Source organism: Mesoplodon bidens (assembly GCF_964165515.1).
Source record: "Mesoplodon bidens genome assembly, chromosome: 18".
Classification (NCBI taxonomy): Eukaryota; Metazoa; Chordata; class Mammalia; order Artiodactyla; family Ziphiidae; genus Mesoplodon; species Mesoplodon bidens.
Genome location: NC_138175.1, coordinates 26568214 through 26586359, shown reverse-complemented (window position 1 = coordinate 26586359; position 18146 = coordinate 26568214). Strand labels below are relative to the sequence as shown.

Here is an 18146-nt window from a genome sequence, read left to right as displayed (position 1 = left end):
TTCCAACACTATCTTAATAGCAGTTCTCCTAGGTATAGTCTAGAATAGATTTTCCAAATTGTGCTTCAAAGGATGTTGGTAGTTGTGGCAGATAATGGTTTGTGTAATTATATGTAATTAGACATACTGTTGTTGTTTTAATCTACAAAATTTATACTCACCACTTCTAGATTAGTTATGTAAGAATGTCGATGTGAAAAGGATAAAATAGGAAGTGACTTGTATTTATCAGAATGTAAAATATTTGCACCATAAAACTAACTTACTTCTACTACAGCTTCCTAAGATAATAGCAAACAACAGTGTCTGTGTCTGTACACACACACCTTATGCTTAAGTTTCTAGCTGAGATGTTTCCCCAAGAGAGAACTAAAAAGCATGAATGTGCTACAAATGAACTGTCACAGGATGCCAAGAAAATGGGTGGGGAGATCCCATTTGTGGCACCAATAGAGGGGCAGCACCGATTCTTTTTTAGACTCCTCTGCTATACCCAGGAAAGTAGAGATGGGGAAAGGAACACACTAAACGGCATTTAGAGAAGTTAAGTGACTTAGGCCTGGAGCAAACTCAATCCTAAAGGAGGAAAGCCATTTAGGAAACAATAACAAAGGCAAATAAACCTTAATTAAGATTTTGAAATTCAAACCCAACATAGCATGTCCTTAGTTCAATAACTGTGGTTATTCCAATAACTTTAGTGATGGTTGGTTAAAGGATGTTAAACAGGTTTTGTCTATTTGTTTTTAGAGGTTTTCAAAGAGTGGTCTGGGGAAGCTTGGGGTTCCCTGAGACCTTTTCAGGAGGTCAGTGAGGTCCCTCTCTTTTTCAACTGCCTACTTCTGTGAGGTCAAATGTTCTTCATTTACTTCAACCAGAATGACTTACACAATGGACTGAATGCAGAAACAGATATGAGAATCCAGCCATCTTCTATTAAATGAGACATTAAAGAGATTTGAAAAAAATGTAAAACAATACCACATCTCTCACTCTTCTTTTTAAATAAAGGTTGTTAACTTAAACATGTAATGGGCTTATTGTTTTTAAATGAATCAATAAATTGAATTTTTAAAATCTCTATTTTTAGTACATTAAATATCAACAGATATAACCCCCATAAACAAAACCTCATTAGAGTCCTCATTTATTTTTAAGAATGTAGAATTTTCATGAGACCAAAAAAAAAAAAAAATTGAAAACCACAATCCCAGAGGGAAATCTGGTGTGATGCATTTTCCAAAATTATTTAAACAATAACAACAAGCAACCACACTTTTGTGTGAACCAAGAGTTCCAAAATAATGTCATCACCTTGACAGGGCAGGGGTCATGGAATAATGAGAGTAAATAATTGCAGGGTTTTATTCATCCATCTTTTTTTTCTTCTCTGACTGGATAATTTCAAATGACTTATCTTTGAGTTCACAGACTCTTAAGCTTGATCAAGCTTGCTGCTGCTGCTCGCTATTCCACTTTTTATTTCATTGTATTCTTTAGTTCCAGAATTTATTTGGTTCTTTTTTATGATTTCTACTGAAGGAGCAGTCACCTTCTCTATTCTTTGACGACTGGCTTTGGGAGAAAAATAGTTTCACCAGTCTGGCTAAGGATTCTGAGGCTCTCTATGGAATCACCCACTCTACATCTATTGTTCCCTCTTGGGAGTGAATTACTAAAATTGTGTGCCTTCTCTCAATTCTAGAAAGCCAGGCCAGATGCTTGAGAGCCTCCCATTTGTTTTCCCTGGGAGTGGTGCCCTAACTGTGCCTTCTTCCAGTCCTGCAGTCAGGTTGACTTTATGCACGTGCTCACAAGCCATCTACAAAAACTTGCATTCATAATCCACCAGCACATGCTTAGGGAGCCAGCTGTGGGGGTGGTGGGGAAGAGGAACCAGGTGAGTGAGGCACACAGAGCTTCAAGGGCATCCATGGGCCAGCTGGGGGGACCTGTAAGCAAGGCATCCCAAGTGGCTTATGGGGCATCTTCCTGATGGAGTTTGTGTCATAGGACTCAAAGTCCTTTGAGTTCTATGTCTTGGTTACTGTTCTCCTAGCTTCTCTCAGTCCTTTGGTGGTGCTGGTCACCTTAGTGTTCTGGTTTGGGTGAGAAAGAAGGGTGCCTCTTGGGCAGTATCTCACATAGCCAGGGAAGCAAGGCACTCACTACACTGTTACTTTCCCATGTAGGAGAAATTGCTAGGGGCCAAGAAATTGCTTTTGGCACTGAGATGTGCCCCCTTGGGGGAGGACTGATATGGGTAAATTGAAACTGTTCTCACTTTCTTCAATGCATTTATTTTCAGGGATTTTTTTTGCTCCAGTGGTGTGCTGAAACTTCTCCGCTGGACTCCTTGACTCCTACAAAGGTAAGGGTGGATTTTAAAATCAATGTTCTATTTGAGGATGATGGTTTAAAAAAAAAAAAACTCCTGTCATCTTGTGGATGTCAATCCTTGGGATTTATATTTTGAATAAGCATTCTCAGTTGCTGGTTAGGACAGAGCAAGTTGGGGAAACTTGTAGATGGAAAGAATGTTCTGGATAATTTCTCAAATTGGTCCTAGAACCTATAGAGACTTTTCATACAGTGAACAGATTGGATTGAGTGGAAGGGTCAGGTTTCTTATAGGGCTTAGTGGATCAGATTGAGTTGAGAAAGCAGAGATTTTATGGATATTTGCTTGAAAATGTGGAAAGTGTGTGGAAGACCCAAAGAGGCTTGAGTAAAAAAAAAATGGTTCAGATGAATTTCAACTAATACATGCTTGTTTATAAATGGGTGTTGGACAGAAGTATCACTGGCATGAAAATGTCCATGGAACTAAGTGGGATTGTAAATGGTGATGGGGAAGATCTGTAAGTCCTGGCATATCAAAAGTCCACCTGTTCTGTAGATGGGCAGCATCATCGGATGTCATTACACCTTTCCCTTTGATAGATGAATGAAAGTGTTTGCTCTTTGGTGTTACGATGTGTACTGTTATGATGATGAGAGTGTAGCTATGGAGAGGAGAAACCAGAGGGCACTAGCTGTAGTGGTGGTACGGTTTGGACAGCAGAGAGAGGATGGTTATTGCAAAGTGGAGGAGGGCAGATGGATGAAAGTTTTAAAAGTTTTGCAGAGCCTTAGTTCCTGTGAGGTAGGTTTGAGATACTGCTTTTAGCCCTTCTCTCTCCAAACTGCTGGCATATATTGAGGCATCAAATGTCCACGAAGTTGCTGTAAATAGACCCTATCTGTCCTTAGCTCATCACTGTGATGGCCTTAGGGAAAATGTGCCACTAGAGGGTGTAGGAGAGCATGTGTCATCACAGAATTAAGTTCTATATATCACATTAGTACAAGGGCAGATCTGTAAGAACACCAACTTTATGCAAAGGCAGCATGAGTATTGAAGCATCTTGTTTTTAAAACAGTGTGACTTACTGTCAATGAACAAGGCTAAATGATATACAGCTCACAGACTGTTCCTCTTTCTTTGTGATGAAAAAGACTGCAAAATAAGATTTTAAGCATTTACAGTTATCTAATAAAATGCTTCATGAGTATTTATGAGGTACTTCCTTAACTAGATAAATTATAATATTAATCAAAATCAAGAATACTACTTAAAGAGTTCTTCCAAGAACCCAGATCATAGACAAAGCTTTTCAGGTATTTCTTAATTCATTAATTCTCAGTTAAGTTGTTTATCTCATTCTTTCTACATGTACAAGAATGCTGCTATTTGACAGGAAGTCAAACAATTCCAATGTGAATTGCTGTTTGCTGGTTTATTAGCTAAATCATGACGTCTTAAGATACTGTTAATATTAAATACAATTCCTTCTAAGTGAATATGCATGAATGCAATTTTATTATGTTATGATTTCCTCTCTGTTCTGTGATTGAGACCCTGTAGGAAGCAAATTCATACACCAGAGTTAATTCTTTGCACATCCTCTTTTCTCATCCTCTTCCCCTTTACCAACTGTCCCTTTCTCAGTAGGGTAGGGGTTGAGGCATAGTGTTCTATGGAACGGAGGCAGACCATGGAATTTAATGGGTCAGGGACTTAGAAACATAAAGGCATCTTTATCTTAGAATCATCTGTATTAGACCCTGAAAGAATCTCAGTAATGATCTAGGTTGTTTTAACGTTTTGAAGCCCAGTCTGATAACATGTAGAATGAGTTAATATTCCACAAGTGTTTTGAGACAGAGTGCAATAATTACTATATGAAGGAATTTTTATTTTGTTTTGTATTAACCCTAAGTTATTTGTTTCAGCTAATGGAATCTCAAACAATATTTATAATTGACACTCAAATTTTATATTGTCCCACTCCAAAAGCACTGTTAAAGCTCACAAGGGTAGAGAAAAAAGTAAAAAAAAAAAAAATGTTAAACAATATGACCTGCCATGATAAGAATTCTGTTCTATAAAGGCTAGTGACAGCATGGAACTTTACCTGAGCCCTGTTCTTCTGGAAAACAGGAACAGTCAAGAAATCTCCCCCATCCTTTTTGTGTTTCTGGAAATTGTTTATTGCAGAGATCCACTCTTACCCATATGATTTAAACAAGAAGTTATCTTCAAATTTTATGTATCTATAACAAGGCTAGTTATAGACCCTTTAAATTCCCATCCTTTGTCTCATAAATGATTAGTTGAAGTTAAATGGTCCCCACTTAAATGGTCCTTGATCAACTGTCCGGTCATGCAACACACTCATAACTCCCTCACATCCAATTCTTTCTAGGCTTCTTGTCTTAAAAGTACCCAGCATTTGCTTTAATCAAGTATGGTGAGACACAGACATGTAACTTACTGTCATTGCAAGAAGTTTTTTATACTTACAGCTCCTTAGAAACAGGAAATAAAAAGCATGATATGCCATGCAGGGCCATGCAGAGAAGCCCCAGGGTCAATCAGGAGGCAGAGAGAGTGAGTGAACAAGAGACTTCATAGAGATTTCTGCAAGAAGGAATGGGTGGAGTAGGTAAACAGGTTTAAAGTTGGCTAGTATGAGTAATTTCAGCATGCTCTGGGGCATGGAGGCTGTTCTTAGTTGTCTGGTACTTGGCTCTGGGGTAAGTGGCCCAGAGTATAAGTCCTATGAAGGGAGCCTGATAAAGGAGGTGGTTGGAACATGGGTTTATTGACCTACAGCAAATAAACTGCCAGATATTTCTCCAGCAAAGATGAGTTTATTGGGGATCAACAGAGAATTGCTATTTGTGTCTGCAACCATGGTGAGCCATGTGGTGAGCCATGTGCAAGTCCCTGCATGGCAAGGGAAGGATAGCTCTTTTACAGAGGGAAAAAGAAAGTTGGGAGGGTTATAGTAAACAGAGTCCATTTCTTTTTTTTTTTTTTTTTATTGGCTGAGTCCTTGCTGGGAAGGAAGAGGGATCTTTCTTCTCCTCCTTGGGGTCTGCTTTTGTTGCAGGGCATGAGATCTCCCCCTTCTGGTCCCCTGACTATATTTGGTTGAGGTTTCTGTTTATTAATTTTTTTTTTTTTTACATTTACCCCTTTTGATCAAGACCTTTCCCTGAAAGCACTGTTGATCAAGAGTCAGGTTTTCTAGTTTCAGCAGCTTCTGTCCCTCAGTGCCAGGAAGGACCTTTCCTAAGTGTAGTGTCTCACATCAGAGAAAAAGTACACAGATTATAAACCTATTGAGGTCACATTTGAGTAAAAGGGGGGTAGGAGGGAGAACTCCTGAGCACTTTTAATCTGAAGTCCATATGTTATCAAGGTCATAGGCATTAGAGGTTATCTAAAGTGTTATGTCATCATCAAAGGTTTGGCAACAAACTTCCATCATGCCTGGTCTGGATATCTTGGGAAAGCTGTCTCATCAGATATCATCTGCTTCAATTCCAGGAAATCTTTATTTTTAGGTCACTAGGTGATTTGCAGGTCCAGTCAGGGTTCTGTGCTTTCTTCAGGTGTGTCACATGAATCCAAGAGTCTATTCTTTGAAGTTTGGTGGCATAAGGATTGGTTAGCAGTACCTGATGGGGGCCTCTCCAGTAAGGCTGAGGAGAGTTCTTCTGGAGGTGTCCTTTCCACCAGACAAAATCTCCAGGTTTAAAAGATATGATGCTTAAGGTCTTTGTGCCCCAAGGGCATGCTGTGAAAAGATTGCTCCACCAAAACATGGTTAATTTTAATAGAAGCAATTAGGCCTTTGCAATATTGGAGTATCTCTCCTTTTGTCAGTTGTGGGTGCAAAGGAGCAGAAGCCAGTGCATTAGGTGTCCTGTGACGATCTCGAAGGGTGAGAGGAGAGTTGGATTTCCACAAGGAATGGATCTGAGATGTAGAAGGAACAACAGAAATGCTTTTGGCCGAGGTACTTGGAGGACCTCTACACATCTTGCCAATTGAGTCTTAATAATGCTGTTAGTGCGTTCAGCTAAACCAGAGGATTGAGGGAGGGTGTAAACACAGTATAAGTGTTGTAAAACTGGCCAAACAGCACAAACTTGAAACACCTGGCCAGTAAAATGGGTTCCTCAATAACTCTGAAGTTTGAGAGGAGTTCCCCAGGTAGGGATAATCTTTTCCAAAAGGACATTAGCCACAAAAGAGGCAGTAGCCTATCTGCAAAGAAAGGCTCCTTGAGCCCAGTGTGAAAACATATGAACTGTGACTATAACATATTTATCCATTAGATGGAGAAGGAAGTTGTATGACATTCACTTACCAGAACTCAAATGGTCAGTTAGGCAGTTTGAAATATTTGGGAGCGTATGAAGAGGCTTCCCTGGGTTGTACTTGAGACAAGTGAGGTAGGCACTTTTTGTAGGCTTGCTAATTTTTCCCCACTAATCATGAATGAGTTATTAGACCATGGTTTCATGCATGTACAGTGGCGAGGAGTGGGAATTTTAGAGTCTCCAGTAAGACTGAGTTATTTGGTCCAAACGAGACCTTTCTCTTTTTATCAAACCAACAGTTGTTGAATTTCCAATCTTGTTTCTCCTTTTCTGAGGCCAATTGTTGGGCTTCTCTAGCCAGTTTTTCTAAATTATCATTTGGGGAAATATCCCTTTGGACCATGACAGAGGTTTGGCTGCTGTTGAGCCCTTGAAGGGCGGCATTCCTTGTGGAAATACCAGCAACATGATCTCTAAACTTCCAGAGAGTCAGTTGAGAATGCCCCGTAATCTTAATAATAGCTCAAGTGGCAGGTAAAAGTATTGCACACTATAATTGCTAAACATAGGGGCCATTTAAAATTTTATTTCTGCTGAAAGTAAGAAAATCATGTTGCTCCCACAACATCCCCAAATCATGAGCTACTTCAAAAGCACGTATACTGGGCTTCCCTGGTGGCGCAGTGGTTGAGAGTCCGCCTGCCGATGCAGGGGACACGGGTTCGTGCCCCGGTCTGGGAAGATCCCACATGCCGCAGAGCGGCTAGGCCCGTGAGCCATGGCTGCTGAGCCTGCGCATCCGGAGCCTGTGCTCTGCAAGGGGAGAGGCCACAACAGTGAGAGGCCCGCCTACCGCAAAAAAAAAAAAAAAAAAAAAAAAGCACGTATACTAACAATATAAATATTGGCAGTTTAGCATACCCAGCACAATATTTGCCATTGCCACATTTTAAATAAGAACCATCAGAGAACCATGAGAAGGCAGTGTTATCCAGAGGACTTTCTTGTAGATGCAGGTGGAGTCAGGATGTGGTCTGTCAGTGTTAAGTAGTCATGAGGGACTTTGTTGATGATGGAGGAAAGAGTAGTAGGGTTAAGGTTATAATAGTATAAAAGAGTTATGTGAGGACCAGTTAACCAGGGGACTGCATAGTAGGTGAGGCAGCTGGAGAAAGGTTGAGCATGTTGAGAATTCAGAACATCTTCTACTGTATGAGGGACACAGCTGGTTAAAGGGGATCCCATGATCACTTTCTTGGTGGCCTTAACCAAAAGGGCAGTGGTTAAGGACATGGTATCCCCATGCCACAGGGTCCAGTTGCTGGCTATGAGTTGATGGTGGTTTCTGTGTTTGGGGTGAATACCCCAAAAGCATTCCCTTCCTTTTCGTATATAAATGGGGAAGAATGGGATCTTATCGTTGGACTGCCCAACGGCAGGTGGGTTCATCAAACTCTCCTTTGAGGCCTTAAAAGCTATGTCATTCAGTTCTTCCCATAAAATTGGGCTGGGATTGTTATTGATGAGTAAAACATACAGAGGTTTGGCTGTAAGAGAGAAATTTGGGATCCAGTTTTCAGTAATGACCAATTAGCCCAAGAAAACCTCACAGTTGGTGCTTAGTTTTGGGTTTGGGGAAACTTAGGACACCATGAAGCTTATCTGGATCTAGGAGTAGGCCTTGTTCTGGTTTCAGATGTCCTAAATATTGAATCTGGGTTTGGGCAAACTTCAGTTTTTCTTTGGCGACCTTTATGTCCCTCTAAGGCTAAAAGCTTTAGCAAGTGGATACTGTCTTCCTGTGAGAAGGCTTGAGAAGGAGAGCAAAGAAGCAAATCATCCACATATTGTAGCAAAATAGAACCTCTAGGGAACTTTATATCATCCAGATCAGCCTTTAGGATTTACAGGAAATAAGAAGGACTCTCAGTAAAACCCTGAGGCTTTACTATCCAGGTGAATTATTTTTCTTCCCAAGTGAAAGCAAAAAGATATTGGGTAGCTTCATCAACTGAAATACTAAAGAATGTACTGCATAAATCAATTACAGTAAAGAATTTACTTTTGGTGGGAATGTTAGTAACTTGTGAGGGTTCGGAACAACAGTGTGTCACGGGCTAACAATGTTGTTTATTGCTCAGAGGTCCTGGACAAACCTCCATCCTTTGCCCTTAGGTTTTCTCGCTGGTAAAATACGAATGTTACAGGGACTTGTATAAAGGATGGTGAGGCCTTGAGTCTTGTAATCTATTATGGGTTTTATGCCATAAAGAGCCTCTTTACTTATAGGGTATTGATTAATTGTGGGAAGAGGTGAGGGGTCTATTTGAATCTTGATGGGAGACATGCTGTGAATTTTGCCAATATCGGTTGTAGATTTTGCTCATAAGGAAGGTGATAGCTGATTCAGTAGGGACACATGATAGCTTTTCAAGAATCAGCTCTAGTACTGTTAGAGATGAGACAAAAGAAAGATATCAAAGGGACATTTATTCACCTGGCTGGTTACTTTGACTACTATCAAATTCTCGAATTATTTTCACCTTTCATAATTCTCTAAGTCTCAGCCTAATCAATGGGTAGGAGCATAGGAACTAAGGAGAAAAGGGTGTATATCTATCAAAGGGTCTAGAAAGAAGGGAAAACATTCAGAAGCAGGAAGCTCTTGAGGTCAATTAGAGAGCCCCCCACTGTTCGAGCTGTTTCGGTACTCTGAGGCAGGGGCTGCTTTATAGTAGTGGGGTCAGGCACTGAAAGCATGACTCCAGGTCCATTAGGACTGGAAGAGATTCATCCCCTCTGGAGAAATGTTCCTCCGAGCTGATGAAGAGGGAGGATTGGGAAGAGCCCCTGTTCCTTGGAGCCCCATCATTGAGAATTGGGAGGATGTTGGGAAAGCTGGTTAGAGGGCTGGAGGTACCTGAAGCACTTGAATTTGTAACACTCTCTTTTCTAATTTCCTGGCTCTTTGCAATAATAGCAGAAACTAGGAGGGTTTTTCTTTCATTTAGGAGCCTTTAGTCACTGGAGTTGAAGTATAAGATTAAGAATGTTAGCCATCTTCCTTTGAGGTGGTTCATCAAGAGTGTAAGAGTGTAAGAAAGCTGGTTTGCTACATTAACTCTGCAGTGGACAGTTTCCCATTCCATCCTGGTCCTTTTTTTTTTTTTTTTTTTTACTAGAAGGGAAAGTTCTCGTTTCAGCCCATTAATAAACATAGAGTTAAAAGCTGCCTGGATAATATGAACATCTGAAGGAAGACCAGAATTTACTTTACAAACTGAGGTCAATTGTAATACTCATGAACAGGTTTATCAGATTTCTGTGTGCAAGGCTGAATATTTTTTTCCAGTCAACAGGCTTTGGAAAAGCCCTAGGAATTGATCAGCGAAGTCGTCTGGTGATTGGTGAAGCCTGATCATATGAGTTAGTGGGCTGGTCCTCTGGTTGTAATTCTAGGGACCTTTCAGTATTTACCCAGTTAATGGTTTTCATTCAATTGCTGGCCCTGTCCTTCTCGGACAAGTGTACGAACTAGCTGAGAAACAAGCTTGATAAGTTTGAATGGTTATATTATTAAATTCCTCAGCAAATCTTTGAGGACCTTTTGTTACTTTGGGAAAACCTTTGACTGGCTCACAGTTCAGCTTTATCCAGAGGATATAAGAAATGAAAGGAATTAGCTTTTGGATCCTCAGAAAGCTGATTTTAAAGGTACAGTTTCTGATAAATTCAGAGGAAAAAGGAGTGGGGAGAGTTTGAGAGAACAGGGGGAGTTTAGCAAGAGAATTAGTGTGGGGGGAATTGAGGGTACAGTGGAGGCATATACAGCATAGAAGGGAAGAAGGAAGGTGGCACTGGAGTCAGAGTCTGAGACAAGTCGAGGAAGAAGAGGCTGAGCCTTCAGGAGCCATTTTATCTTTAATTATTTGTTTGCCTCAGTTCATCTTAACATCTTATTTTGCGGAGATGCAATTTTGGCCCCTGATAACATTTGGAAGCCTCGAAACACCAATCAAAATAAGCATTCCAGTCAGTGCTGGAAATTTTTGAGCAATTGTAGTCCAGTTTGAGTTTAAGAAAATTAAGTTTGAGGATTTCAAAAGTTCTCCATAATGACCATTGATATTCTAAATTGCCTTTGGACATGTCAGGTCGGTCCATTTAGTTAGAAATGTGCATGAGGAAGGACTGCAGTTCTTAAAAATAAAATCAGCCAGAGTCCCTGTGTGTGTTTGTTGGGGGGGCTCTTAAAATATTTAGGCAGCTGGGATCACTTTTCAGAGGTTTTTCTCTAGCGTCAAAGAATAATTTTCAAATAGCTTATAGCTCAAGCAGCTTAATTCAAACAGCTTTCAACTCAAGCAGCCCACAAGCTAACACCAGCCAGTTCTTAGGAAATAGGTTGGTCCGAGAGGAACCTGCTAAAGGCTTCTCAGCCAGTGTCCGGAGAACAGCCCCTATTCCAAAGGAATGGACAGAAGGGTGAAAAACTAGCACAGTTTCAGTGAAACAGCCCTTGTTCCTGAAGAAATGGCTGCTGGCTTCTCAGCCAACTTTGGTTAAAACGCTGATCTCAAAAGCGAGACCAACGTGTCAAATGAGTACTTGGTTACAGAGCAAAGCCCTAACCAGCAAGAACAAAACCTTAAAATAGAGCCCAAATAAAGGGGAGAGCTTCAAATGCAAAGAGGGCATGAGCTCAGATCAAGGAAAAAGACGTACCTTCAAATTCCATGATTGATGAGAAAAGCAGTGAGCACAGTAGGCTCAGTTGTGGGTACCACACTTGTTTGCTCACCAGCCCCAGAGGCTTTGAGGGTCTTCTCTGCTCTACATTGGTTGGTTTGCATATGAAAGGCATTCACTGTCCAGCAGGCAAACGGTTTACTATCTCTAGGAATTGGGTAGCCCCAGTTGGGCCAGTTTCTGCAAGATCAGCAAGTCCTCAAGATAACAAAGCATCAAAAACACAGAATAGGAAGATATGATTAAAAAACACAGAATAGGAAGATATGATTAATAAAATTGTTTACTCCTCCCTATAAAAGAAAAACCCTTTCCTGTCTGACCTTTGAGATCCTTGCAGATGTTATGGCCGGAGCATTCTCCCTATCGCTATAACCCTCCTTTCCTTATTAGAATACTTTTTGTGAATAAAATCTCTCCTTACCTATGTCCAGATGTTCTTATTTGATACCAGGAAGACTAACCATTGGGTTTAGCTTAGTCACTTTTCAGCAAGTTGGGGTGGTGATGGTGGATTGTAGAAGTTAGGCTAAATACAGGCCTGTAAGGGACTGAGCCTGTTCCATTGTGCTTTGTCCTAGGAAAAAGATCTTCATTTTAAACAGTTTTATCAGAGTCAGTGTATGAATCTCCTATTGCTGCTGTAATAAATTACCACAAACTCTCATTTTTTAACAAAATAAATTTATTATCATACAATTATGTAAGTCAGAAGTCCAAAGTTAGTCTCACTGGGCCGAAGTCAAGGTATCAGCAGGGCTGGTTCCTTCTGGATGCTCTAGGGAGACTCTGTTTCTTAACATTTTCCAGTTTCTAGAGGCTGCTTTCATTCCTTGGCTAGTAGCCACCTTCCCTCTTCAAAGCCAGCAACAGCCGGTTGTGTGTTTCTTGTAATATATCACTTTCACTCTGTCTCTTCTGCCTCTTTCTTGCACTTTTAACGGACCCTTGTGATTAGATGAGGCTCATCCAGATAATCCAGGATAATCTTTCTATTTAAATGTCAGCTAATTAGCAACCTTAACTCCATCTGCTGCCATGATTCCCCTTTTCCATGTAGTGTAACATATTCACAGGATCCAGAGATTAGGTTCCTTGGGCATCTTTGGGAGGCCATTATTCTGCTTGCCACAGTCAGGTAAAAGTGTCCCTTGAATAATAGTCTATTCAGCCCCATCAAGGCCAACCTAACTGCTTCTCAGAGGACTAAAAAGTAATCTGAGATGGTCCCTCAAAATGAGTTTAGCATAAAGGAAGTCTGAAAGTGTTAATAATATATGTAGTTTAAATAAATTAACAAGAGTATCATTACATGGACCAGAACCTAGCCCTTGCTCAGGTCTCCAGCCTCGGGTTTAGTATGCATTCCTATGTAATTACTGTAGGCACTTAACTACAGTTGACAGGCCAAGGGTTTCAGCATTGAAGCAGAAAGCGGCAGAGCTGGAATTTGATCAGAGGTTTAGCTGTGAGACCTTGAGACAATTATTTAAAACTTTTGAGCCTCATTTGCCTCTTCTGCAAAACAGGGATATAATTATCTACCATGAAATACTTGGTGGTACTCATGAAGATAAATTTACACATATCACATAGAAACTATAAGATATATTCTTAATAATGAATTTCACATGTAACAAGAATTTTTACCTCAAGCTCCTTATTTCTCTCACCTGGACTATTATAATATTCTAGTATTTCACTCCTACCATCTTCACCCCACTTCAAGTGAATTTAAAATATAGCATAATTACAACATAAATCAAATCATGTTGTCCTTGATTTAAATTGCTCAGTGACTTGACATTGCATGTTACATTATCTAAAAGGATGCATTCATTCATTTCTTTGTTCATTCAGTTAACATTTATTGAGTATCTTAGGCTTTTAAAAAATGTTAGTGGGCTTCCCTGGTGGCGCAGTGGTTGAGAGTCCGCCTGCCGATGCAGGGGACACGGGTTCGTGCCCCGGTCTGGGAAGCTCCCACATGCTGCGGCGTGGCTGGGCCTGTGAGCCATGGCTGCTGAGCCTGCGCGTCCGGAGTCTGTGCTCTGCAATGGGAGAGGCCACAACAGTGAGAAGCCCGCGTACCACGAAAAAAAAAAAATTTAGTTTCAGTGGTTCTCCTTATTCTTTGAAATGACAGACATGCATTTATCTGAAGAAGAGATTGGAAAAGAACTTAAGATAGCCTCTCAAAGGGGACCATTTTGGGAATTCCCATGTGGTCCAGTGGTTAAGACTTGGCATTTTCACAGCCTGGGCCTGGGTTCAATCCCTGGTCAGGGAACTAAGATCCCACAAGCTGCATGACGTGGCCAAAAAAAAGAAAAAGAAAGGAAAATTTCTACACAAAGGGGACCATATTGTCACTGACACTGGTTTTGTGAACAATGCCCGTATATTGGTCAAAGCCTTTTTATATCAACAGTAATCAGGAATATATATTTGTGTATAGTGGCCGTGGCCAAGATTATTAAAACAATGTAAAAGCGTGCTTAGGGGGAACTTGTATAACATAACTCAGGCCAAATAACTTTTTGAAGCTCTAATGTGGTATAAAAATTTAGAGCTGTGAGAAACTAGAAGATTGAATAATCCTCATTCGCTCAAACTGAGGAATGCCACAGCTAATTTTGTATTAACAGAGACTTCCAAGTCACCTTGCATTGCGTCATCCAACCTGCGTTAAAACTGCTCAGGGGATGCTTATACTGTCCACGCTTCCTGCTTGTGTAGTAGTGTGTCCTTTAGGATAGTGCTGATATCACGAGGCTTCCTTTCAGCTGAGTTCATTCTCTGCCTCGCTGTTTACATAACAGCAAATAATTTCAAATTCAACTCTTAAATTGGTCAAATCTTTCAAATATGTGAAGAATTGCCTACCTGTAGGATTAATAGGTCAAATATTGAAGTCGTCAGAGCTCCTGAATGTGTCTACACTGGATTCCTTCTTTTCGTTACATCCAGTTTTCATCTTAGCTCATTTTAACAGGCTGACCCTCTGTACAGTGGCCTACATCAGTGCCCACTAGAAAATCTCAAAGTGTCTTTTACTCATCCTATGTGAAATCAAACTCAGTGTTCCCATTAAACGAAACCAAACAAACGCAAACTTTCCACATCTGTTTTATTCCTTCTGTTCCACCCTCCCTGTACTGCTAGAAAGATTTTTCACTTAATCATAGGAGCAATGGGAATCTACCGTAGAGTTTTAAGCATATATATACAATTCGTATTTTTAGGACCAAAATACTTAACATGGATGGCAAGGCCCTTTATGTTTTTTCCTTCTTGGCTTTCTGCTCATAAGGTCTTTACATGCATTAAATCCTCTATGTGGAAATATCCTTCTTCATACTCATCCTTACCTCACAGTGGCTTAGAAACTTTTCCCCAGATATCAGCTCAAAACAGTAGGAACATCATTTTGAACTGCCTTACCAGGTCTAGTTCTTCTATTATTTGCCCTTAAAAGTCAGTATTTGTTTCCTCCATGGCATATACCAGAATTTTATTTGTACGTTTAAAAAAAATTATTCCACTGCCTATCATCTGCAGTAGACTGTGACATCTATTAAGGCTGGAATATTTGCTGTCTTCTTCACTGTTTGTATCCCCAGTGTCTCACTAGCTGGGACAAAGCAGGCACTCAATAAGTACCTGTTGAATAAAAATAAATGCTACTCAAAAATCACTAAACAACTTTAAAGTGATTGCATAAAATTTTAAAGTATAATTTATAAGAAGGTTATATCATGACTCCTATACAAATATATAAAATGAAAACCTGTCAAAGATGTATGTAACATTAATGGGGAATCAGGAAGATGCTAAAACTGGGTTCACAGGTGAATTTGGAAGACAGATATAATCAGGCAAACAGGAATGCAGAAATGAATTTAATAAGTGCAAAACTGGCTAAAAGGCTATTGGGTGATAAAATGTAATGTTTGGAGTCATCTTTTCTACAGATTGGAAAGTCGATTTTATCTTTACTAGACAACATTCATTTTTATTGCTGTGGACAATAATTATTTGCATGACATTCAGTTTTCTACAACTCCTACCACTATAGAGGAGTATAAACAAGCCAACTGAAAGACAATCAAAGGTGCTTATCCTATGGAATCAGATAATCCCCAGAGGGTCCCCACTCCTCTGAAAGGATACCCAGTAATCTTTCTTGCCCTTTTCTAAATATTCAGTGCTTTTTCCCAAAGAAAATATCTTCACTTCTGCAAAGTTTTCTAATTCTATTCTCATCCCTTTTCCAGAAGCCTAGAGTACTATTTGGACAAATCTGTTAATCCTGTTAAGGTTTAATCGGTAGATCATAAATCTAAGAATCTATCTCTTAATCCAGCTGCCAAAAAGTATTTTGAATACTTTTGCTTCAGTTAAAAATTCACAGTATCCAGATAAATAATTTTATTAGGAAGAAAATGTCATGTAATTTACCCACACTTATCACTTGTCTCTTTCTGGGGAATGAGGCTGACAGTATTGAAAGACAGCCAAATCTACATTTCTCACTTTCATAGATGTTTCACTGAGTCTTTTCAACTGATCAAACAGGATATGGTTATATAAATTATTGTAAAAATATTTTTATGAAAACGAAGATAAAGGCCAGAGGGGTTATGTTTCTAAAGCATATTGGTACAAGGGGGAAAGAAATGTCATTCAAACCAGAACTGACACAACTCAGTTTCTCCAATTGATGATTGTGTGATCTGAGCAAATGACTTACCTTCTCTGCACCATAAGACAAGAAAAGATATTCTCATTGTTGAAGCCCCTAGATGTCTCAAATTCCTGATCCTTTGGACTCCTAAGCCACACTCTTGGCTGACTCTGGAGCCTTGTGTTTAAGATCCCACTAGCTAAGGCTTGCAGGCAGACTTCCACTCTGAAATCTTGCAGTTTCCTTGAGGCACTTGTCAGGAAGCAGGGACCACTTTCCCCACTGTCAGGGAGCTGAAGGAACCTATAGCACTGTCTTTTTTTCCCAGTGGGCTATTATCTCCTCCTTCTCTCTGTCTTCCTGTGGTAGATTATCTTCTGTTTGCCTTCCAAATCCACTTTCTACCCCTGTCTACCCTGCTCTGTATCCTAGAAGCCTGATGTACATGGCCAGCATCAAAACGTTTTGCTTTCTGCTATCAGTGGATTTTTGGCAGGAGATTAGAGAATGGGATGGAAGGGAAGTGAGATTAAGGTATTTATTCCGCCAGTTCTGCCCTTGCTGAATTATTACTATGGGTTGGCTACATCACTCTACTGAAGGCCACAGCTCCTCTTGGGAAGATCTTCCATGAAGCTACCTACTCTGTATTTTGTTCGGCTATTTGAAAGCCTAAGAATAGTAATAGCTCCACACTCTTGCTAGCCTTGGTGCATTGCACTGATCATGGTTGTTTTCCCTAGATTCTGCCTGGATGTTAACAAGCAGTCTTCATTAAGTGCTTCTCAATGGACCAGTTTGAGTGTACTTTCATACTGCTGCAGGGACCCTGACTGCTACATTGAAGTATACAGCTCAGTCTCAAGGGCCATTGACTTCAGATTGCTTCTTCTTTACCCTTTCAACATCTTGGGCTTGAAAAAAGGGCTGGTTAACTAAAAAAGATGAAAACAGGGAGGAAAAAATAGAAGGCACCAATTTAAACAAATCATTTTGCCATACCGTGTTAATGAATTAGGTTCCTCACTCTCCTGGCCATCTATATCATAAGTATCTTAAAAAAAACCAAAAAACACACTTTCCGTCTCTCATCTCAACTCCCTTTACTAGAAGAGAGACAATACACTAACACATCTAGAACAGTAACAGAATGTTTAAAGTGTACATCTGCCACGTGTTAGATTACTTGTCAAGATTACTTGTCAGATACTCTTACCATCTCTTCAGTTACACTTGGCCTTCCAGATATTTGACCCTCTCCTAGTCAGCTCAGGCTGCCATAACAAAATACCAGAGACTGGGGGGCTTAAACAACAGAATTTTATTTTCTCGCCGTTCTGGAGGCCAGAAGTCTGAGGGTGCCAGCATGGTCGGGCTCTGGTGAGAGCCCTCTTCCTGGCTTCCAGCTGAGAGCGAGCTCTGGTTTCTCTTCTTCTTATAAAGACACTAATCCTGTCATGAAGCCTCACCCTCATGACCTCATCTAAACCTAATTACCTCCCAAAGGCTTCATCTCCAAATACTATCACATTGGGGATAGGGCTTCAACATATGCATTTTAGGGGAACACAGTCAGTCTATAACAGATCCTAGTTTATCAGCTGTATTACCTTTATTTTTTTCTTTAAACTTTCTTTCCAGTTCTTATAAGACAGAAGTAGTCTCTATATTCTTTTTCCTATAACAGGTGGTTCTTTCCTTTCCTCTTTCACTTAATCTCCCATGTCCTTCGGTGGTCTCTGTCAGAATTAGCCATTTTTTCCTCTGTGCCCCCATTGCTATATACCTCACTTTATTGGGTGGTTGCAAGTCTGTTTGCTTTTAGGCTATTAACACGTCTAACAGTTAACAATAGCAATAAGAAGAGCTTTACCATTTATTCAGTGTTTACTTTGGTTCTACATCAGTGTCTTCATACGGTTTTCTTTAATTTTCATAACAATCCATTGAGGGAGGTATACGTTGAATCACCATTTTCAGATAGGTAAGCTGAGGGGAAGTTACTTGCTGAAGGTTATACTTTTAAGAGGTAATAAAATTTGAACCTGTGTGC

The 18146-nt window shown here is 40.1% G+C and overlaps 1 long non-coding RNA gene across 1 annotated transcript in view; it reads left to right on the top strand.

The window, feature by feature from the left end:
• The window catches only part of LOC308606257, a 1608653-nt gene that overhangs the window by 788373 nt on the left and 802134 nt on the right, over positions 1 to 18146 (top strand). The window contains exon 8 of the long non-coding RNA XR_014013787.1: positions 2309 to 2371. This is a non-coding gene — a long non-coding RNA (uncharacterized lncRNA). The remainder of the gene's footprint in view (positions 1 to 2308; positions 2372 to 18146) is intronic.